The sequence below is a fragment of the Symphalangus syndactylus genome, chromosome 13 (assembly GCF_028878055.3).
Source record: "Symphalangus syndactylus isolate Jambi chromosome 13, NHGRI_mSymSyn1-v2.1_pri, whole genome shotgun sequence".
In the NCBI taxonomy this organism is placed as follows: domain Eukaryota; kingdom Metazoa; phylum Chordata; class Mammalia; order Primates; family Hylobatidae; genus Symphalangus; species Symphalangus syndactylus.
The window spans coordinates 38,154,610-38,179,206 of NC_072435.2; the positions used below are offsets into that span (position 1 = coordinate 38,154,610).

The window sequence follows — 24,597 nt, forward strand, 5'->3', positions numbered from 1 at the left end:
AAAAAAAAAAAAAAAGAGAACCTGCGGCTGGAACAGCAGCGATCGGCTCTGCAGGGCCCTGTTACCCAGGGCTTCTGCTGTCACTCAGGGCTGAGGGGGCGGGGTAGGATGCCCTATCCAATCGGGGTGCTGGGGCGGGGCCCTGCCAACTGTTTATCCGCCGGAAGGAGGGCGCCGCCTTGCCAGTCTTCTTATTCCCTGGCTTCTAGCGGCAACCCCAGATCGGGATTCCTTCTTTCCTGCTCTAAGAGGGACCAGGTCCCTCCTCTGTAGCTTTTTTCTCTCTGTTGCCTGCGCCGTGTCCTGGACTGCTCACGGGAGTCCTGCAGGAGACGCCGGAATATCTGGAAGCTGAAAAATGGTGAGTATGTGGAGCCGGAAGCCCCGAGGTGGGGTTTGGGGGTTAGGGGACGGTCTGGTCAGAACCGCGGAATCGGCTGTGGCGGAACGCGGGCCTCCCTGTTGAGACTCGGGGGTCTGAGGCCCTAGTTCCCCTGGCGCAGCTCAGCCCTAGGTCCCCTTGGCCTCAGGGTGGGTCTGGGCGGCAGTCGGGACCCCGGGCGTCCTGCCGTCCCTGCGCGGCGACTGGGGCCCCTGCCCCGGAGCTCTCTCTGGGCAGCTCTGCGCCCGCAGCCCCGCGTCTCCCCAAATTGTGCGGAAGTCATAGGGGGAATCCCGCCTCGTGTGTGGGGTTCCCAGTCACACGTTTCTTCTGTTAAATTAAACTGAGACACTGTTAACAAGTAGAGTATTTTGGGCAAACAGCCAATCATGAAGGAGAAACACCGGGTCATGACTTGTTTGTTAACGGAAAAAAGCCAAACTGTAAAATAACTTAAAGAAGTTTTATTTTGACCTGGCGTGGTGGCTCACCCCTGTAATCCTAGCACTTTGGCAGGCCGAGGTGGGTGGATCACCTGAAGTCAGGAGTTTGAGACTAGCCTGGCCAACATGGTGAAACCCTGTGTAGGGTCCAGCCCTACTGGGCCTGTGGGTTTTTCTCCTCGTGTGCAGAGACAAGAGATTGTAGAAATAAAGACACAAGACAAAGAGAAGAAAAGACAGCTAGGCCCCGGGGACCGGTAGTGGCCCCAAACGCCTGGCTGCGCTGTTATTTATTGGATACAAGACAAGGGGGCAGGGTAAGGAGTGTGAGTCATCTCCAATGATAGGTAAGGTCACGCGAGTCACGTGTCCACCGGACAGGGGGCCCTTCCCTGTTTGGTAGCCGAGGCAGAGAAAGGGGACAGCTTATGTCATTATTTCTTCTGTGCAGTTCGAAGACTTTAGTACTTTGACCAGTTCTGCTACTGCTATCTAGAAGGCGGAGCCAGGTGTACAGGGTGGAACATGAAAGCGGACCAGGAGCGTGACCGCTGAAGCACAGCATCACAGGAAGACGGTCAGGCCTCCGGATGGCTGCGGGTGGGCCTGGCTGTTGTCAGGCCTTCCACAGGAGGTGGTGGAGAAGAGTCTTCTCTAACTCCCCTTTCCCAGTCTGCTAAGTAACAGGTGCCTCCCCAGGCGCTGGCGTTACCTCTAGACCAGGGAGCCCTCTAGTGGCCCTGTCCAGGCATAACAGAGGGCTCACACTTACCTTCTGGTCACTTCTCCCCGTGTCCCTTCAGCTCCTATATCTGTATGGCCTGGTTTTTCCTAGGTTATAATTGTAGAACAAAGATTATTATAATATTGGAATAAAGAGTAATGCTACAAACTAATGATTAATGATATTCATATACAATCATCTATAATCTATTTCTAGTATAACTACTCTTATTCTATATATTTATTATACTGCAACAGCTTGTGCTCTCGGTCTCTTGCCTTGGCACCTGGGTGGCTTGCAGCCCACAACCCTGTGTCTAAAAATACAAAAATTAGCTGTGCATGGTAGTGGGCACCAGTAATCCCAGCTACTGGGGAGGCTGAGGCAGGAGGATCGCTTGAACCCGGGAGACGAAGGTTGCAGTGTTATGAAAGACCTTGGCCGAGGAAAACAACCCCAGGAAGCCTCGAGTAAGTGGTGCCGAGGCAGCTCGTGACAGTTTGGTTTTATTCATTTCAGGGAGACAGGAATTGCAGGGAAAATCATGACTTAGTGCTTGGAAGGTGTGAGTTCCTTTGGCCAAAAGGTGGGACTTGTGGTAATGGGGTTAGAAGGCACAGGTGGTTGAGGGATTCTGTGGGTGGCAGTTGGTTGAGAGTGTGAAGCTTTGGTCTAAAATTTAGAGGTGGATAAAAAGGAACGAACTAATGGCATTTGCAGCAACCTGGATGGAATTGGAGACTATTCTAAGTGAGGTAACTCGTTAGAATGGAAAACCAAGCATCACTTATGTTCTCACTCGTAAGTGGGAGCTAAGCTATGTGGATGCAAAAGCATAAGAATGATACAATGGACTTTGGGGACTAGGGAGGATGTGAAAGGGTGGGAAGGTGGGTGTGAGGGATAAAAGACTACAAATTGGGCCGGGCGTGGTGGCTCACGCCTGTAATGCCAGCACTTTGGGAGGCTGAGGCGGGCAGATCACCTGAGGTCAGGAGTTCGAGACCAGCCTGGCCAATATTGTGAAGCCCCGTCTCTACTAAAAATACAAATATTAGCTGGGCGTGGTGGCACATGCCTGTAGTCCCAGTTACTCAGGAGGCTAAGACAGAATTGCATGAACCCGGGAGGCATAGGTTGCAGTGAGCCGAGATCCTGCCACTGCATTCCAGCCTGGGCGAGAGAGCAAGACTCCGTCTCAAAAACAAACAAACAAAAAACCAAAAACCACAGGACTACAAATTGGGTTCAGTGTATACTGCTCCAGTGATGGGTGCACCAAAATTTCACAAATCACCACCAAAGAACCATATACCACCTGTTCCCCGTAAACCTATGGAAATATATATATATATATATATATTTAAATTTTTAGAGGCGGTAGGAAGGAATGCTGTAGGAAGAGGGGGCTGTTATTTGTCACGTGATTCCATCCCTGCCCAAAAAACAGGCCTGTGTCACCAGATTTTATGAACTCTGAGACATGAATTACCCTTTTCCTTAAGTCCCTTTAGATGGTGTTTGTAATTTCGTGTCTTACTGCCACAGAATCTGTTTTTTGAGTCTGACGATGTCTAATGAACATGAATATAGATCAGTTGCTGTGTCTATATTCTAAAAGGGAGACAGTATAAGGAGGCTACTCTGGTCTTCCCGTCACAGTGGGGAACTCCATTTTGAGTTTTTATTGGTGATCTTGGCCAAGAGCAGGTCAGTTCACTTAGTTGTTGGTGGGGGTGCTGCTTAATTTTGTTAATGGCTTATAGGTTGGAGGACAGGCTTTTATAATGTGAAAGGAAAATAAAACCTCAGGACCCCAATTTTTATACCAAAAGGAAAATATTAAGCTAAAAGGTGAGTCAAGCAAGAAGTTGCCTTTCTTTTTGTTGCTAAGTGAAGAGCTACAGATAAAAAGTTATATATCTCGGGCCGGGCGCAGTGGCTCACGCCTGTCATCTCAGAACTTTGGGAGGCTGAAGCAGGCAGATCACTAGATCAGGAGTTCGAGACCAGCCTGACCAAAATGGAGAAACCCTGTCTCTACTAAAAATACAAAACTTAGCCAGGCATGGTGGCCTGTGCCTGTAATCCTAGTTAATAAGGAAGCTGAGGCAGGAGAATCACTTGAACCTGGGAGGCGGAGGTTGCAGTGAGCCAAGATCGAGTCACTGCACTCCAGCCTGGGTGACAGAGCGAGACTGCATCTTAAAAAAAAAAAAAGGGGGGGGAGGGGGGAGGGACAGCATTAGGAGATACATCTAATGCTAAATGACGAGTTAATGGGTGCAGGAAATCAACATGGCACATGGATACATATGTAACAAACCTGCACATTGTGCACATGTACCCTAAAACCCTAAAGTATAATAAAAAACAAACAAACAAATAAAAAAAAAAAAAAAGTTATATATCTCCACAGGAAACTGTGTATCTCATGTAAAGTGTTGATTTACTGGATGAGACACAAATACCTAACTGACTATTCTCTTGCCTGCTTCTTTTCTGTTGCAATATGTGGATTACATACTAACCCTCCCTCTTACCTATCCAGCACACTTTTCCCCTTTATATATTGAAGTCCTCAAAATTGTCCTTGGAGAAAGTCACAGACTGTTTCTGTGATTCCGTGTTGATTTCCTCTGGGCCTGTTCTCAACCTTGGGAAAATAAACTTCTCAGTTGATCCAGAAGCATCTCAAATATTTTTGGTTTACAGTATGTTGCATGAGGAGCCAAACCAGATTAAATACTAGATTGGTTACAGTGATGCAGTCACCTTCTTTGTACTTGTCAACTTGAAGTAATTGAAAAGATCAGATTCCAGTTTTGAAGCATTTATTCAAGTAGTAAACTGAGAATGGCCTATTTGGGAAAACACATACTCCGGAGAAATGTCTCAGTGCTCTGAAGTCAGATGTTAAATTCTTCCCTATATAGGCAAAAGGCAAAGAAATTGAACAGGATTACATTTTCCACAGAAGGCTGATGTATGGGGTACAACAATTTAACTTGTTACAGTTTGCTTTTTTCTCCTAGGCCTTCATTTTCTTGACAGCTGATTTTCATTTCCTTCCCAATTTAAAAGAATGAGTTTGGCTACGTGCGGTGGCTCATGCCTGTAATCCTAGCACTTTGGGAGGCCATGGTGGGCCTTAGCTCAGGAGTTTGCCTTAACTCAGGAGTTTGAGACCAGCCTGGGCAACACGATGAAGCCCCATCTCTACTAAAATACAAAAGTAGCTGGCTGTGGCGACGTGCACCTGTAATCCCAGTTACTTGGGATGTTGTGGGAAATAAAGGACTAGAGAGACTGATACAAGGAACAGGAGAATTTTATTTAAGGTATGCACTGGCCCAGTGGATTCACATCTAAAAAGCTGAGCACTGAACAAAGACTGAGCGAGGTTTTTATAAGCAAACTTACAGAAGCAAAACAAAAGTAGTTAAATCATACAGTGATAGGTCACGTAATCAATAGCATAGCATAACTTGTGGCCTTGCATAGCTGGTGGCCTTGTAGCTGCATTTAAAGAAAAACAAGAACTGACTAAATACAGACATTTTTCCTTTTTCTTTTTCTTTCACCTTTGTTCTGGAGGGGGGATGTCTGGAACCTATTCTTTTGGCTTTGACTTCTCAAACAGCATTATAACTGTCTTTGAGTGAGCTTGCTAGGCAGAGGAAAACTTGTTATTTTCTTTTTAACCTTTGCCTTGCCTGTTACTTTTCTTGGAGTGAATGAATGCACATTTATTTTTTAAATTTCTGCCTCAGGGAGGCTGAGGTAGGAGAATTGCTTGAACCCAGGAGGTGGAGGTTACAGTGAGCCAAGATCGTGTCATTGCACTCCAGCCTGGGTGACAGAGCAAGAATTGGTCTCAAAAAAAAAAAAAAAAAAAAAGAGTGAGTTTAACATTCCAGCTTAAGACAGTGTGATAGCCATGAAGTCTTTGTGTGAGAAAGGGTAAGATGAAAGTTCATCTACAATGGAGATCAAGAGTGAAGAGGGAAGGGGTCTTCCTTGGCTCCCTTCAACATTTACATTCAACATTTACATAATTTTATGAAAAAATATAGGGAAGAGTGAAGACAAAAAGGCAAATCCACAGTCTGGGAAAGGAAAGTTCCTGCTGCCTGTCATGTGACTCAATGCCATCTTAATCACATTGCTTTAAGGCTCAAGATAATTTAGAGATGGAACAGCTCAAATTTTTGGCTTTAGTTTCACAGACCGTACGGGTAGAAAATTTTCCAGTTATATAATCAGGTTAATTGGGGGATTTTGGTTGACTAAGCCTAAATTTCATTTCCCTATAAATTATTACTTTATCAGAATTGTATTTGAGTTGTATTTCAGGGTCCTTAGGTAGGTCCTAGGGTACTACACACAGTTCAGTCTTATTGTTTCTCATTTAATTTTTTTTTTTTTTTTTTGAGACAGGGTCTTGCTCACTGCAACATCTGCCTCTTGGGCTCTGGGTGCAAGCAGTCCTCCCACCTCAGCCTCCTGAGTAGCCAGGACTGCAGGCATGCACCATCACACCTGACTTAATTGTTGTATTTTTTGTAGATGCCAGGTTGCCCAGTCTAGTCTCAAAATCCTGAGCTCAAGTGATCTATCTGCCTCTGCGTCTCACCCGAAGTGCTGGGATTACAGGCGTGAGCCACAGTGCATTGCCTCATTTAATTTTTTTTTTTTTTTTTGACTGAGTCTAGCTCTGTTGCCCAGGCTGGAGTGCAGTGGTGTGATTTCGGCTCACTGCAACCTCCGCCTCCCGAGTTCAAGTGATTCTTTGGCCTCAGCCTCTCTAGTAGCTGGGATTACAGGTGCACACCACCACGCCCCGCTAGTTTTTGTATTTTTAGTAGAGACTGGGTTTCACCATGTTGGCCAGGCTGGTCAAGAACTCCTGACCTCAAGTGATCTACCCACCTCAGCCTCCCAAACTGCTGGGATTACAGTCGTGAGGCACCATGCCTGGCCTATTTAAATTTTTTAACCCTCCCCTTGGGGACTGGTTTCCCCCTGCATTTTCCAAATAGATTGGATGCAGTGTCTCCTATTCGTACCCGAGGCTAACTCTTTAAGGGCTTTCAGTAAAAATCCTAAATGTTCAGTTTCTCTCCCACATTTCCAACATCAACTCCAGTCTCCAGTTCACAGTATTATCAACTATTTCTTCTTTATAGAACAACATTGTACTTATTCATCCTGTTTAAAACAGATGCAGTGTATTTTAATTGTTTATTATTTTATCACAGAGCAATAGATGATTCTTTCTAAAGTATTTGTTTGCTATTTCTGAAAATTTCACATGAGAAGAAGGCAGAGAAAAATCACCACACATCTCAGTGAACAAAACCTTTGTGCCTCTCCTTTTATTTTTTCCTAGGCACAGACATCAGGATGTCTTTGGGTTGAGGTTCCTTTTTGGAAACTTTACAGAATGATCTGTCTTCCGTTCCCCCTCCAATTTTTCCTGGTCCTGGGTTTCAGAACTGCCTAGGCTGAGCCAAGATGCCCACCACTGTCATGTCTCTTGGAGGGCCTAGTGCATATCAGCCCCTGAGTCATGCCTCCCAGAGGACAGCCTGAGGTAGAGGAGTGGGGCCTCCCAAGGGAGCAGCTGAATGCCTTGTGGTGGGAGGAGACTCCTGGTATACTCTTCATCTAGATAACCAATCCCCTTGGGGTGATCAGCTTTTCTCCCTCAACCTCAGTTTCCATTATTTGGAGATAATGGCTGGTCAGCCAATTGGATTTTGCTCCTGGGAGGAAAGAGAAATGATTCCTGTCCTCTGCATTGTCTCAGAAATGTAAAGAAAGAAAACTTTTTTTTTTTTTTTTTTGCCTTTCCCACGCATTCTGAGGAAGAAAACTCAAAACGTGTGGGAGAAAACAAAACAAACAGAAAAAGTTGGTGCAAAAGTAATTGTGGTTTTTGCATTGTTGAAATTTGCTGTTTGATATTGGAATACATTCTTTTTTTTTTTTTTTTTGAGATGGAGTCTTGCTCTGTCGCCCAGGCTGGAGTGCAGTGCTGCGATCTCAGCTCACTGCAAGCTCCACCTCCCAGGTTCACGCCATTCTCCTGCCTCAGCCACCTGAGTAGCTGGGACTACAGGCGCCCGCCACCACGCCTGGCTAATTTTTTTGTATTTTTGGTAGAGACGGGGTTTCACCGTGTTAACCAAGATGGTCTCGATCTCCTGACCTCATAATGCACCTGCCTCGGCCTCCCAAAGTGCTGGTATTACAGGTGTGAGCCACCGTGCCTAGCCAGAATACATTCTTAAATAAATGTGGTTATGTTATACATCATTTTAATGTTCATTTTTCACTTTACGTTTTTTGGCTAATGACTTATTACTTGCTGTTTATTTTAGACTATAGAAATGATGTTAGACAAAAAGCAAATTCGAGCGATTTTCTTATTCGAGTTCAAAATGGGTCGTAAAGCAGCAGACACAACTCGCAATGTGAACAATGCGTTTGGCCCAGGAACTGCTAACAAAGGTACAGTACAGGGGCGGTTCAAGAAGTTTTGCAAAGAAGGATAGGCACAATGGCTCAGGCCTATAATCCCAGTACTTTGGGAGGCTGAGATGGGAGCATCACTTGAGGTCAGGAGTTTGAGACCAGCTGGCCAACATGATGAAACCTCGTCTCTACTAAAAATACAAAAATTAGCCAGTATGGTGGCACGTGCCTGTAATCCCAGCTACTTGGGAGGTTAAGGCAAGAGGATCACTTGAACCTAAGGAGGCAGAGATTACAGTGAGCCAAGATCATGCCACTGCACTTCAGCCTGGGCCACAGAGAGTGAGACTCTCTCAAAAAAAAAAAAAAAAAGCCGGGCGCGGTGGCTCAAGCCTGTAATCCCAGCACTTTGGGAGGCCGAGGCGGGTGGATCACGAGGTCAGGAGATCGAGACCATCCTGGCTAACACAGCGAAACCCCGTCTCTACTAAAAAATACAAAAAATTAGCCGGGCGTGTTGGCGGGCGCCTGTGGTCCCAGCTACTCGGGAGGCTGAGGCAGGAGAATGGCGTGAACCCAGGAGGTGGAGGTTGTGGTGAGCCGAGATCGCGCCACTGCACTCCAGCCTGGGGGACAGAGAAAGACTCCGTCTCAAAAAAAAAAAAAAAAAAAAGGCAACGAGAGCCTTGAAGATGAGGAGCATAGTGGCCAGCCATCAGAAGTTACAATGACCAACTGAGGGCAATCATTGCAGCTGATCCTCTTACAACTACATGAGAAGTTGCCGAAGAACTCAACATTCATCATCCTACAGTCGTTCGGCATTTGAAGTAAATTGGAAAGGTGAAAAAGCTCGATAAGGGGGTGCCTCATGAGCTGAGTGAAAATAAAAAGAAATCATTTTGAAGTGTCATATTCTCTTATTCTGTGCGACAACAAACCATTTCTCCATCGGATTGTGATGCGTGATGGGTTTTGTTCAACAGCCGGCAATGACCAGCTCAGTGGTTGAACCAAGAAGAAGCTCCAAAGCACTTCCCAAAGCCAACTTGGACCAGAAAAAGGTCATGGTCACTGTTTGGCGGTCTGCTGCTGGTATGATTCACTACAGCTTTCTGTATCCGAGTGAAACCATTACATCTGAGAAGTATGCTCAGCAAACCGATGAAATGCACTGAAAACTGTAATGTCTGCAGCTAGCATCGGTCCACAGAAAGGGCCCAATTCTTCTCCACTACAGTGCCCAACCACATGTCGCACAACCAATGCTTCAAAAGTTGTTCAACAGTTGGGCTAAAATGCTTGGCCTCATCCACAGATTCACAACTGATTCAATTGACATTCAGATTCACCTGACCTTCTGCCAATCAACTACCACTTCTTCAAGCATCTTGACAACTTTTTGCAGGGAAAACACTTCCACAACCAGCAGGATGCAGAAAATGCTTTCCAAGAGTTTGTCAAATCCCGAAGCACAGATTTTTAGGCTACAGGAATAAACAAACTTATTTCTCATTGGCAAAAATGTGTTGATTGTAATGGTTCTTATTTTGATTAATAGAGATGTGTTTGAATTATAATGATGTAAAATTCACCGTCCAAAACTGCAGTTATTTTTGCACCAACCTAATATTCTTAAGGACATGTGACATCCTGGCTCGTCTTGCCTTCCATCATGAGTAAGAGCTTCCTGAGCCCTCACCAGATAGAAAATTCCGGTGTCATGCTCCTTGTACAACCTGTGTAACCATGAGCCACATAAGCTTCTTTTCAATATGAATTATCCAGCCTTAGGTATGCTTTCATAGAATCATAAAACCAACTAATGCAGCCCTTTTGCCTTCCTATGTTTCCACCTTGGTTTGTACACATGTATATGCAGTGACAAAGTCTGTGTGTTTGTCAGGGGTGCTATATGTACATGTCCTATAAATCTGGAAGGTTTGTGTTTTCTGGCCTGGTTGGCCTAGTATTACCTTTCTTCTGAGTGTAACAGAAAGGATGAGAGTATACACCCTGTCTTGTGGGATTTGGGGAAAAGCAGTCTTTTATTATCAAGAGTGAGGGTAGTTTTGCATTTTCATACTTGTCTTGTAGTAGGTTTTTCTTTGTTCTTAGTGCACCTCTTGTCATATAATATTATTATGATTTTTTGAGATGGAGTTTTTCTCTTGTTGCCCAGGCTGGAGTGCAATGGTGCAATCTTGGCTCACCGCAACTTCCACCTCCCAGGTTCAAGCGATTCTCCTGCCTCAGCCTCCCGAGTGGCTGGGATTACAGGCATGCACCACCATGCCGGGCTAATTTTGTATTTTTAGTAGAGACGGGGTTTCTCATGTTGGTTAGGCTGGTCTTGAACTCCCGACCTCAGGTGATCTGCCTGTCTTGGCCTCCCAAAGTGCTGGGATTACAGGTGTGAGCTACCACACCTGGCCAGAATATTCTTTTGTATTTCTAGTTTATTGTTTTTAATCATGAGATGTTGAGGTTTGTCACATGCTTTTTCTGTATCTACTAGGACATTGGTTTTTGATGTTGATTCTATTTTGTGTATTGAATGAATTGATTTTCAGAGATAAAAGTAATATTGCTTTCCTGGATTAAAATTCCACTTGATCATGAGGTTTAGATACTGTCACATATTGCTGAATTTTTTTGTAAATATGTTGCTGAGGCTATTTCAGAATTTAAGGGAGATATTCATGTACAGTATTATAGTACAGCCTGACATCTTGTATAGCGTATGGTGTGATGTGTGTATATATACGTGTATATACATGTACACTTGCAGTGTATGTATATATGATTTAGTTACATAACTTGCACATTATATATAACTGCCACTTAAAAATAGTGTTATAGTATATAGCATGAAATTATTATAATATGAATTTAGTTTTATCCTCCATAGTTTAGTGGATTTCATTACCATGTCAGCCTGCAGAATTATTCAAATATTCCAGTCTTATCCTTTCATGGGAAGAGAGGAGAAACTCCCTCTCTTGATGTTACAGAAAGTGCCACCCCAAAAAAGTCTTCATAATCTTTTTTTTTTTTTTTTTTTTGGAGATGGAGTCTCCCTCTGTCACCCAGGCTGGAGTGCAGTGGTGCAATCTTGGCTCACTGCAAGCTCTGCCTCCCGGGTTCACACCATTCTCCTGCCTCAGCCTCTCCGAGTAGCTGGGACTACAGGCACCCACCACCACGCCTGGCTAATTTTGTTGTATTTTTAGTAGAGATGGGTTTTCACTGTGTTAGCCAGGATGTTCTCGATCTCCTGACCTCGTGATCCGCTTGCCTTGGCCTCCCAAAGTGCTGGGATTACAGACATGAGCCACAGCACCCAGCCTTTTTTTTTTTTTGAGACAGAGTCTTGCTCTGTTGCCCAGGGGCCTGATCGCTGCTCACTGCAACCTCTGCCTCCCAGGTTCAAGTGATTATCGTGCTTCAGCCTCCTGAGTAGCTGGGATTACAGGTGCCCAGCACCACGCCCAGCTAATTTTTGTATTTTTAGTAGATTTGGGGTTATGTTCACCATGTTCACCATGGCTGGTCTCCAACACCTGACCTCAAGTGATCCTCCCACCTCGGCCTCCCAAAGTGCTGGGATTACAAGTGTGAGCCACTACGCCTGGCGCCAAAAATCTTAATAATCTTGAACTTAGGAAAAAGATTCTACGACATGACACCAGGAGCCCTAGGATCAAAGAACAAGTATGTCATTTAGACCACATCAGAATTTAAAACTTTTGTGCATCTGGCCAGGAATGGTGGCTCACACCTGTAATCCCAGCACTTTGGGATGCCTAGGTGGGTGGATCATGAGGTCAGGAGTTCAAGACCAGCCTGGCCAACATGGTGAAACACCATCTCTACTACAAATAGAAAAATTAGCTGAGCATGGTGTCACATGCCTGTAATCCCAGCTACTCAGGAGACTGAGGCAGGAGAATCGCTTGAACCCAGGAGGTGGAGGTTGTAGTGAGCCGAGATCACGCCACTGCACTCCAGCCTCGGCAACGGAGCAAGACTCCGTCTAAAAACAGAAACAAAAAACTTTTGTGCTTCAAAAAACACTGTCAAGAAATTGAAGCATATGTGGCCATGCCACCCTAAACGCATCTGTTCGCCATAGCTAAGCGGGATTGGAGCTGGTTAGTAAATGGATGGAGAATTTCTGGGAATACTGGGTGCTATATGCTTTAAAAAAAAGAAAAAAAAAAGAAGAAGAAGAAGGTGGGGAATTTGACAAGAGAATTCCCCAAATGAGAGAAAACCTTCCATATTGAAAATCTGGTCATTCCCCTTCATGACACAGGGTAGAGGCTGTATTGGTAGTCAGCACTCTGAGGCATCGTGGCCCATTACTGCAGGAAATAAACTGTACCCTGCAGTTCTCTCTGGCAGTGTTGTGCCCACAGTCCCCAGTCTCTCCCAGTTTATGGGGTGACAACAAAGTGGTCATCAGGAGAGAAATCTGACCTTGTGTTTGGATTTGTGAGTATAGACACTCTCAGGACACCCTCCTTCCTCCCCAAAGAAAGGCAGCTTTTTATCACCAACCATTCCAGACATAGGAAGCAGGGTCTCAAGTCTAAGTCCTTATTCCATGCAAAAGGAGATTACACTGAAAACTTGTTAAAAATGTCAAGGAAGGCTTCATTCAACACAATTGCAGTATGTGTCAGGAGAACTGTAGTATGGGAAAAAGATTGAACTCAATCTTGAATGCATCAACAAGAGAATTATAGCTAAAGGGCAGGGTGAGGGAGAGGATGGAATTTGGTTAGGTGTCAAGAGTTGGGAGACTGATTAATTATCATAGATGGGGGAAATGGAACTTGATTAGATACCAAGTTTTGAGGGCATTCTAAGCTCAAAGCCTGGTCAAGAAGAGGGTTCTGAGGAGCCTGACTCAACTTTGGTCAAGGAAGGAGTCCTTGAGATTCTCCCAGCCTACTTCTTGCTAGGGCTAATGATAAATCCTTAAATTTCTGGTTTCCTCCCCACATTCCAGAACACCCATTTCCCCTCTCTAGTGGACATTATCAACTATGTGTCCCCAATGATACATTTGAAACTGCTGCAATATTGTTTATTTTTTGACAGAGCAATAAGTGGCTCTGTGTAAGTTTGAGACAGAGTCTCTCTCTGTTGCCGAGGCTGGAGTGCAGTGGCACAATCTGGGCTCACTGCAACCTCCACCTCCTGGGTTCAAGCTGTTGTCCTGCCTCAGCCTCCTGAGTAGCTGGATTACCTATGTATGCCACCACACTGTGCTAATTTTTTGTATTTTTAGTAGAGACAGGGTTTCACCATGCTGGCCAGGCTGGTCTTGAACTCATGACTTCAAGTGATCCACCCGCCTCAGCCTCCCAAAGTGCTGGAATTTACAGGTGTGAGCCACCGCACCTGACCTCTATGTAAATTTTTAAATGTTGTTTATAAATATTTTTCATGAGTGGAAAACACTCAATAACCACTCAACTACATTGTGTAAATCCTTGTGCCTAATGACTCCTGATGTCAACCATCTTTCGGGTGCTTACTAGCCATTTGTATATATCTTGCAGAAATGTCATTCAGATACTTTCCCATCTTTTAAGGAATTAGTTTTTTACTTGGTACGATAATTCATTATAGTTAAGTATTGTAAGAAATCTTAAATGTACCAGCTGAAGGAATTTTACATGTACAGTTAAGATAGTTTGACAGATCTACTTCTCTAAGATGAATAATACTGTATTTTTATTTTTGTGACTGGCTTTTTGCAATTAGTATACATTGCTTATACCATGGAACAGGATGTTATTTTCTAAGGCTAAATAATATTCCATTGTGTGTATATGCTTACCACATTTTGGTTATCCATTCAGCCATCAATGGACATTGATGGATTGATCCACCTCTTGGCTATTGTGAACCATGGTTTTCAAATATCTCTTCAAGATCCAATTTTCAATTTATTTGAATTGAATTAAAATAGACCTGGAAGACCGGGCGCGGTGGTTCACGCCTGTAATCCCAGCACTTTGGGAGGCCGAGGCGGGCGGATCATGAGGTCAGGAGATTGAGACCATCCTGGCTAACATGGTGAAACCCTGTCTCTACTAAAAATACAAAAAATTAGCCGGGGGTGGTGGCGGGCGCCTGTAGTCCCAGCTACTCGGGAGGCTGAGGCAGGAGAATCGCTTGAACCCGGGAGGCGGAGCTTGCAGTGAGCCAAGATCGTGCCATTGCACTCCAGCCTGGGCAACAGAGCGAGACTCCTGTCTCAAAAAAAAAAAAAAAAAAAAAGGCCGGGCACGGTGGCTCACGCCTGTAATCCCAGCACTTTGGGAGGCCGAGGTGGGCGGATCATGAGGTCAGGAGATCGAGACTACGGTGAAATCCCGTCTCTACTAAAAATACAACAGGCCAGGCGCGGTGGCTCAAGCCTGTAATCCCAGCACTTTGGGAGGCCGAGGCGGGCGGATCACGAGGTCAGGAGATCGAGACCATCCTGGCTAACACGGTGAAACCCTGTCTCTACTAAAAATACAAAAAATTAGCCGGGCGTGTTGGCGGGCGCCTGTAGTCCCAGCTCCTCGGGAGGCTGAGGCAGGAGAATGGCCTGAACCCGGGAGGCGGAGCTTGCAGTGAGCCGAGATCGCGCCACTGCACTCCAGCCTGGGTGACACAGCAAGACTCCGTCTCAAAAAAAAATACAACAAATTAGCCGGGCGTAGTGGCGGGCGCCTGTAGTCCCAGCTACTTGGGAGGCTGAGGCAGGAGAATGGCGTGAACTCGGGAGGCGGAGCTTGCAGTGAGCCGAGATTGCGCCACTGCGCTCCAGCTTGGGCGACAGAGTGAGACTCCGTCTCAAAAAAAAAAAAAAAAAAAAAAAAAAAAAAAAAAAAGACCTGGAAATGGGTTGCTGGAAGATAACATTTTTTAAATTAGCTTTTGGGTACCACCATACTGTTTTCCATAGAGGTTGAACCATTTTACAATCCTTTGGACAGAGCACATGGGTTCTAGTTTTTCAACATTCTTTCCAAAACTTTATATTTGGGGTGTTTGAATTTTTTTCTTTGTAGTTGAGTGTAGGAGTTGATTATATTTTCTGAATATTAAAACCTTGCCAGATGCATGACTTGCTTATATTTGCTCCAGTGTCATGGTGATACGGACGTGTCGGGAAGGGAAGAGCGTGGTCCCTTTAAATAATACAGAAGTGGGTAAGGGAAGTGCTGGGTAGAGGAGGGTGTGATCCCTGGCTAGGGCTCCACCCCCACAGACCTAGGTGAGGACAGTCATTTCCTGCCCAAATGTTGCATTTCCCAAGACCACCCTGGCCCACCATGCCGCATCCTGGGCCTATAAAAACCCCAGACCCTAGTGGGCAGACACACAAGCAGCTGGTTGTCAAGAGGAGCACGCCAGCAGAAGAGCACACCGACAGGCACTGGCACACCAGCAGGCCATCAACTGGTGGATGAGGCAGTCCATCAACTGGCGGAGCTGGCGGGACAAGGCAGAGTTTGGCTGAGCCGGGGCCATTAGCAGCCCAGCTCCCAGGAAGACCATCTCGCTTCTGGCTCCCCTATCACTTCTCCTCAATAAAACTTTTCACTCATTCTCCAAGCCCACGTGTGATCTGATTCTTCCGGTACACTAAGGCAAGAACCTGGGATACAGAAAGCCCTCTGTCCTTGCGACAAGGTAGAGGGTCTCATTGAGCTCATTAATACAAGCTGCCTATAGGCAAACTAAAAGACCACCTGTAACACACGCCCGCTGGGGCTTCAGGAGCTGTAAACATTCACCCCTTGACACTGCTGTGGGGCTCCACTGCTGTGGGGTCAGAGCCCCACAGCCTGCCCATCTGTATGCTCCCCTAGAGGTTTGAGCAACGGGGCACTGTAGAAGCAAGCCACACCCCCATCGCACACCTGCTAGGGGAACAAGGGAAACTTCCCCATTTCGGTAGGGTGCCTTTTCCCTCTGTTTGTAGTGTCCTCTCATGGGCAAAAGTTTTAAATTTTGATAAACATTTGCTTTTTGTTAAGACTGAGCTCCCTGGAGGTTTTACCTCTGAACCTTGTCCCCATTCAGCCTTCAGCAGTTCATCAATTACAATTTGTTTTTCTACCAGAATACTGTTTCTCACAAAGGTTTCTCTTCTTCAGTTTTTGATTTAGTTAGTTATGACTCATCAATTAGGTTGGTAGAGTCCCTTGCAAAAATCGAGTTGTTGTGGTTTTTTTGTTTTTTCTTCGTGCTAATTGAATCAGAACAAAATCTCCCTTTCAGGTATCCTCAATGGTTAAACTTTGTGAACAGGCATTTTCAAGGAAACACTCTCAGGACTGCTAATGTTAACATTTTTCTGCATATGAATTCAGAGGACTTTGTTATGACAGGCGCTGTAGACACACACTACAGACAGACATTAGGGACAGCCCAGGCAGCGTGCTTTTCTTTCTGGATTCACTGAAGAGACATTTCCTGTTCTGCTGTTGGTATTGCTTAGTTCAGTTTTAGCATCAGAATTGCTTTATGGAAGAAAGTGGTTGCGCACCAAGTGATAACCAAGTCATGGAATAAATGTCTGGAGTCCACAGCCTCATGGGAACTTCTTAGGAATAGAGTCTAGGCCCCCAGTGCTGTCAGTCTCACCCATCCTTCTTTACACGTGTGAGATGTTTTAGGACTCAGTGGTCTTTGAGGATGTAGATGTGAGCTTCACCCAGGAGGAGTGGGCTTTGCTGGAGATCCTTCCCAGAAGAATCTCTACAGAGATGTGATGCAGGAAACATTCGGGAACCTGTCCTCTATAGGTGAGGGTGACAATATTACTTACTTCCTTCAGCGAATTAGAGAACATGTTTTTTTGTTTTGTTTTGTTGAGACGGAGTCTCGCTCTGTTGCCCAGGCTGGAGTGCAGTGGCACCATCTCGGCTCACTGCAAGCTCTGCCTCCTGGGTTCACGCCATTCTCCGGCCTTAGCCTCCCGAGTAGCTGGGACTACAGGTGCCTGCCACCACGCCCGGCTAATTTTTGTATTTTTAGTAGAGACAGGGTTTCACTGTGTTTGCCAGGATGGTCTCGATCTCCTGACCTCATGATCTGCCCGCCTCGGCCTCCCAAAGTGCTGGGATTACAGGCGTGAGCCACCGCACCTGGCCGAGAACGTGTTTTTAGCTCATTAATGCTATTCCATGATTTGGAATATGGACAGGGAATATGTCAGTGAATAAATGAGGCATGGATGCAGTGTACCATGAACACAGAATATTATTTTTATTATAGCTTTATGCTGATTAAGACTATTTTCCTGGTTCTGTATTTTAGGAAATAAATGGAAAGACCAGAATATTGAAGATCACTACAGAAATCTAAGGTAATTTATACTTACAAAACAAAGCAATGTCTTTCTAGAAAATCTTAGAATGTGAGACTATGTTTAAAAAAAAAGGCTGGGCACGGTGGCTCACAGCGCATTTTGGGAGGCTGAGGCGGGTGGATCACAAGGTCAGGAGATTGAGACCATCCTGACTAACACAGTGAAACCCCATATCTACTAAAAATTAGCCGGGCATGGTGGCATGCGCCTGTAGTCTCAGCTACTCAGGAGGCTGATACAGGAGAATCGCTTGAACCCAGGAGGCAAAGGTTGCAGTGAGCCGAGATCTCGCCATCGCACTCCAGCCTGGGCGACAGAGCGAGACTGTCTCAAAAAAAAAAAAAGAAAAGCAAATGAAGGAAATAAGCCCAGCATCAAATTTGTTTATTTATAATAATAATAATTATTATTTTTTCTTTCTGAGACAGAGTTTCACTGTTGCCCAGGCTGGAGTGCAGTGGCACGATCTCGGCTCACTGCAGTCTCTGCTTCCCAGATTGAAGCAATTCTTGTGCCTCAGCCTCCTGAGCGGCTGGGATTGCAGGAGTGCACTACCACTCCTGGCTAATTTTTGTATTTTTAGTAGAGACAGGGTTTCATCACCTTGGCCAGGCTGGTCTTAAACTCCTGGCCTGAAGTGATCTGCCTACCTCGGCCTCCCAAAGTGCTGGGATTACAGGCATTAGCCGCCACGCCTGGCCACTTTTTCTTTTTCTTTTTTTTTTTTTTTTGAGACAGAGTCTTGCTCTGTCGCCCAGGCTGGAGTGCGGTAGCGCAATCTTGATCTCCTGACCTCGTTGATCCGCCTGCCTTGCCCTCCCAAAGTGCCAGGATTACAGGTGTGAGCCATTGCGCCTGGCTGCCACATTTATTTATTTTTAAAACATTTTATCTAAAATCCTATATTTCAGTGTGACATAAACTGGGCACAGTGGGTCACACCTGTAATCCAACTATTTGGAGGTGGAGGTGGAAGGATTGCTAGAGGCCTAGAGTTTGAGAACAGCCTGGGCAAAACAGCAAGACCTCATAACAACAAAGAACTAGCGAGACATTGTGGCATGTACCTGTAGTTCTAGCTGCTCAGGAGGCTGAGTCAGAATCACTTCAGCCCAGGAGTTTGAGGCTGCTATAAACCACAATGATGCCACTACACTCCAGCCTGGGCAACAGGATGACCCCCATTCAAGAAAAATGATAGAGGTTTAGTATTTGTAAAGTACTCTATGAGAAAATAGTATTAAGAATTTCCAGGCCAGGCACAGTGGCTCATACATGTAATCCCAGCACTTTGGGAGGCCAAGGTGGGCAGATCACGAGGTCAGGAGTTTGAGACCAACCTGGCCAGTATGGGGAAACCCCATCTCTACTAAAAATGTAAAAATTAGCCGTGCATGGTGGTACTCACATGTAATCCCAGCTACTTGGGAGACTGAGGCACAAGAATTGCTTGAACCTGGGAGGCAGAGGTTGCAGCGAGCTGAGCATGCCACTGCACTCCAGCCTGGGCAACAGAGTGAGACCTTGTATTAAAAAAAAAAAAAAAATTGCACATAGGGTCAGGCATGGTGGCTCATGCCTGTAATCCCAGCACTTTGGGAGGCAGAGGCAGGTGGATCACTTGAACCTGGGAGGCGTCCTGGAGGTCAGGAGTTCGAGGCCAGCTTGGCCAACATGGTGAAACCCTGTCTCTGCTAAAAATACAAAAATTAGCCAGGCATCATGGCACATGCCTGTAATCCTAGCTACTCTGGAGGCTGAGGCAAGAGAATCGCTTGAACCTGGGAGGCGGAGGTTGCAGTGAGCCGAGATCGCGCCACTGTTTCTTGCTTTAAAAGAAGAGTAAAGACAAGAGTGTTGGACCAGTTTTGCAGTTCTGTAGTATCATTTCTTATAAAAAACAAAACAACAATAATTTATCAAAATTGGCATATAAAGCATGACAACATTCTAATAAAGGCACAAATTTCTTTTAAATACCTGTTTCAGGCTCTTTAATCTCTTTATAAGTTAACTAATCTATTTTCTTCAAACTTCTGCATTAGTTCTTTAAAATCACAACAGTTAGCAGGCTGACTTTTTTAATGTGCTCAATACAAATACTTGTGAACTTTTAATATGTTGAGTGCTTTCATTGTGATAACTGGATCTCCATTTGATATTTTCATTTGTATAACTCATTTGCAGTCTGAAAATTTTTAGTGCCAGTCCCTGAACATATCATTGAAAGTTAATTTTCTTTGCATTTTAAAATATCTGGATTATGAAGAAAAACTGATGAAAATAAATTAAAACTGAATTACCTTAAAAAAAAAAAAAAAAGACGAGGCATGGTGGCTCACACTTGTAATCCCAGCACTTTGGGAGACTGAGGCGGGTGGATCACCTGAGGTCAGGAGTTCGAGACCAGCCTGACCAACATGGTGAAACCCCGTCTCTACTAAAAATATAAAAGTAGCCAGGCATGGTAGCGCGCACCTGTAATCCCAGCTACTTGGGAGGCTGAGGCAGGAGAATCACTTGACCCTGGGAGGTGGAGGTTCCAGTGAGCCGAGATCATGCCACTGCACTGCAGCCTGGGCAACAAGAGTGAAACTCTGTCTCAAAAAAAAAAAAAAAAGAATGTCACTTTCTGACAGGCCCAGGAGCCTCAAGTTATCTTGGGACCTTGACAGGAGGAAAATTCACTCAACTCATACAGATATTTGCAGGCATAGATAAGTCTGTGGCTGGGCTTCAAGGCTTTAAAAAGTACAATCTGAGATTCCTTAGCGAGCAAAGTTTCAGCAAAGCCAATTTTTAAAAAGAGTTTAGTCTCAGAACTAGGAAATTGACTAAAAAGATACGGGAGAAGATATTTAAATTTGCCCTTTTCTGTCTATCCCAATCTAACAACCTCTGACCCAAATCTCTCGCTTCTAATGACCCCATGTCTGATTGGTTCTCAGAGCTGCTTTTTTTTTTTTTTTTTTTTTTTAAGATTGAGTTTTGCTCTTGTTGCCCAGGCTGGACTGGAGTACAATGGTGCGGTCTCGGCTCACTGCAACCTCCACCTCCTGGGTTCAAGCGATTCTCCTGCCTCAGCTTCCTGAGTAGCTCCAATTACAGGCACCCGCCACCACACCCAGCTAGTTTTTTTGTATTTTTAGTAGAGACGGGGTTTTATTATGTTGGCTAGGCTGGTCTCGAACTCCTGACCTCAGGTGATCCACCCACCTTGGTCTCCCAAAGTGCTGGGATTACAGGCGTGAGCCACCATGCCTGGCCGGTTCTCAGAGCTTTTTACCTGTATCCCTCAGAGCTTAAGATCAATTCTACAAAGGCTTCTGAAGCTAAGACTTTCACTCTTTATCCTGGGACTCATTATTTACCTTATAGTTCACTGTTCTGTGCTAAAACTATAGTATGCTGTTTGCATAAATATTAATGCTGTACTAAAACTATAGATGAGAATACTAATGCCTTTGTCATGCAAGCCTTCGAACCCCAACCCAGCCTATGTGAGCATGCTCAGATGCCTGCAAAGTGGTTCCACTCCTCACACTTTGGGGTAAGCACCTACCCCCGCTACATCCCCTGTCAGCAGGAAGAAGTTAAAGTGGTCTTCATCCTTTTTCCATCCTTATAGCCCACACCTTAAGAATAAGGTGTTATGCAGTGGCTCACGCCTGTAATCCCAGCACTTTGGGAGGCCGAGGCGGGCGGATCACGAGGTCAGGAGATCGAGACCATCCTGGCTAACACGGTGAAACCCCATCTCTACTAAAAATACAAAAAATTAGCTGGGTGAGGTGGCAGGCGCCTGTAGTCCCAGCTACAAGGGAGGCTGAGGCAGGAGAATGGCGTGAACCCCAGGGGGCGGAGCCTGCAGTGAGCCGAGATCGCGCCACTGCACTCCAGCCTGGGTGAAAGAGCGAGACTCCGTCTCAAAAAAAAAAAAAAAAAAAAGAATGAGGTGTTATGAAACCCAAAGGGAGAGATTGAAACTACCTTTACAAAAATTATAAATGAGACAGTTAGTACAGCGAAAAGAGATCCGACCTGACTCCATCTTACTTTTTTTTTTTTTTTGAGATGGAGTCTTACTCTGTCGCCAGGGCTGGAGTGCAGTGGTATGATCTCAGCTCACTGCAACCTCCACCTCCCAAGTTCAAGAGATTCTCCTGCCTCAGCCTCCCGAGTAGCTGAGATTACAGGCACCTGCCACTACGCCCAGCTAATTTTTTGTATTTTTAGTAAAGGCGGGGTTTCACCATGTTGGCCAGACTGGTCTCGAACTCCTGACCTTGTGATTCACCCGCCTCAGCCTCCCAAAGTGCTGGGATTACAGGCATGAGCCATCGCACCCGGCCAGCTCCATCTTGCTTCTACCTTCCAAGCTGTCCTTGTTCATTCCTGGGCATAGGCCAAACTAACCTTGGGAGGGAATTTAGCTTATAGTTTAACTCTGAAATGAAATTGAAAATAGCCCTTCCCCCTCTGCCCCCCCCCCCAAAAATTTTGCTCTTGGACTGTTGGCATATTTCTGAATGCTATCAGGTCCCAGTGTAATCCCAGCACTTTGTGAGGCCTAGCCACAAAGATCGTATTAGCTCAGGAGTTCCAAACCAGTTTAGGCAACATAGGGAGTCCTCATCTCTACAAAAAAAAAAAAATTAAAATTAGCCAGGAGTGGTGAATACCTGTAGTCCCAGCTACTGGGGAGGTTGAGGTGAGAGGATCGCTTGAGCCCAGGAGTTGGAGGCTACAGTGAGCCATGATGGCACCACTGTACTCCAGCCTGGGCAACAGAGTGAGATCTTTTCTCAAACACACAACAAACAAATAAAGCATAACATTTTTTTATTTTTTATTTTTTTTGAGACAGAGTTTCACTCTTTTTGCCCAGGCTGGAATGCAATCGTGCGATCTTGGCTCACTGCAACCTCCACCTCCTGGATTCAAGTGATTCTCCTGCCTCGGCCGCCTGAGTAGCTGGGATTACATGTGCACGCCACCACACCTGGCTAATTTGGTATTTTTAGTAGAAACGAGGTTTCACCATGTTGGCCAGGCTGGTCTCAAACTTCTAACCTCAGGTGATCCACCTGCCTCAGCCTCCCCAAGCACTTTGATTACAGGCATGATCCACCTTGCCTTCGGGGAGGCCAGGATTTGAACATTTATCTTCCTGGTCCTTCTTGCCTGGAGCTCTGCAATAAAAGCCTTTCTTTCTAGCCCATCAAACCTCTGTAAATATCTAGTTTTCCCGGGCAACATGAATGGACCCCAGTTCTGTTCTACATTCTTTTTTTTTTTTTTTTGAGACGGAGTCTTGCTTAGTCACCCAGGTGGAGTGAAATGATGCAATCACAGCTAACTGCAACCTCCACTTCCTGGGTTCAAGGAATTCTCGTGCCTCATCCTCCTGAGTAGCTGAAGCTACAGGTGTCCACCACTATGCCCAGCTAATTTTTTTTGTATTTTTAATAGAGACGGCGTTTCACCATGTTGCCCAGGCTGCCTCCTGAGCTCAGGCAATCCACCCAGGTTGGCCTCTCAGTGTGCTAAGATTACAGGCATGAGCCAACTGCACCTGACCCACATTTCTTTATAATAGTGAATTTCTTTATAATTGTGAATTCCAGTATGCTTTGGAGAAAAGGGTTTCTTGTTTGTTTTGAGAAGGAGTCTCGCTCTGTCGCCCAGGCTGGAGCGCAGTTGCGTGATCTTGGTTCACTGCAAGCTCCGCATCCCAGGTTCATGCCATTCTCCTGCCTCAGCCTCCCGAATAGCTGGGACTACAGGTGCCTGCCACCATGCCTGGCTAATTTTTTTGTATTTTTTTAGTAGAGACAGGGTTTCACTGTGTTAGCCAGCATGGTCTTGATCTCATGACCTGGTGATCCGCCCGTCTCGGCCTCCCAAAGTGTTGGGATTACAGGCGTGAGCCACCGTGCCCACCCCGGAAAAGGGTCTTAAAATGTATCTTCCCTTGCTGCAGAAGCTATTTTGAAGTGCCATATTTTTCATTAAGCATTAAGTAGAGAACATCAGGATAATTAGTAGGATCATCAATATTACATGAAACATTAGATTGCTGAATGAATTGCATAATTTAACTAGAAACACCTTATTCTCAAGTAGAAAAGTTGTTTGGAGAATTTAATCATCTGTTATTTGTTCATAAATATTCCCCCAAGGGCTCTGACCTCTCCCTCCAGTGTGAGCCTAATTCCTAAAACTGAATATATTTGCTGCTGCCTGTTTCACAAACACACAAGGATGGGTCAGATGTGTCTCCTTTTCCTCAACCTTATATGAAGGAAGGAGCATCTGAGCACAGCACAGAAATGATCCAAACCAAACTACTGTAAACTGTAAAGAGAGCAGCATGGCTTTTCCAAACAGGACAGCATCACAAACCCTCCCAAGGATACAAGGAGAGCAGTTAGAACAGAAGGAAAGGTGACCTGAAGACTGTTAGGACTGGTGAAAATGATTCATTGAAAATCTAAAAAGAACTCTTGTCTTTGGAGCCCTGTGCCCATTTCTCTGGAGTGTGTGTTTTCCTGAATGGCCATTCCCAGCTTTTCACTTGAATAAACTCTTCACAACTCAGTCCTACATTTTTGCATGACGTGAGGTTGACAGGACACACACCCAATACCCATGGACTGTATGCTCCCTGCCACCACCTTCCTTGTCCCTCCTGGCTTACGCAAATGTCCAGGATCCAACCCTTCACTCTGAATCCCCCTAACTCCCTGACTGGACCCAGTCATGCTGGATCCCTCAGCAGACCCATACAACTTAGAAACTCTCTGCCCTGTCCCCCAAACCTGGCTTGACTCTCATGCCCTCCCCCAGGCACCTTTACCCTCAGCTTGAACTGGCCTCAGCCATGACTTGAACTTTACCCTGTGTCCTTCATGCTCCCTCCCCAGTCCACACAAGGATGCCCCTCCACACCTACCTCCCTCAGGTGCCACCGCCCCCAGCAGTCCTGGACCTAAGGACATCACCATGTCTCTGGCATTGCATCCGGGGAGCCCTCACCTTTTCCCACCTCTCCCTGGCCTTTAAATTCATTGCTGCTGTGGGACCCAGATGACCATTTTGTTCCAGTAGCCCCCTGCCCACCCATTCTCCCTCTGTGACTTCCCTGCCCTGCCCAGCAGATGCCATTGTATCCCAGCCA

At 45.6% G+C, this 24,597-nt stretch overlaps 1 long non-coding RNA gene across 3 annotated transcripts; it reads left to right on the plus strand.

Annotated features, from left to right (window-relative positions):
* Positions 1-24,586, plus strand: LOC129460905 (uncharacterized). Of its 3 annotated transcripts, none has more exons than XR_008650326.2 (3): positions 1-361; positions 17,366-17,414; positions 22,285-24,586. It is a non-coding gene; the product is annotated as an uncharacterized lncRNA (long non-coding RNA). The 3 variants fall into 3 exon arrangements; XR_010115290.1 differs by having other exon boundaries at positions 22,306-24,586; XR_010115291.1 differs by lacking the exons at positions 17,366-17,414; positions 22,285-24,586 and adding an exon at positions 7,936-15,161.
* The last annotated feature ends 11 nt before the right edge of the window (positions 24,587-24,597 follow it).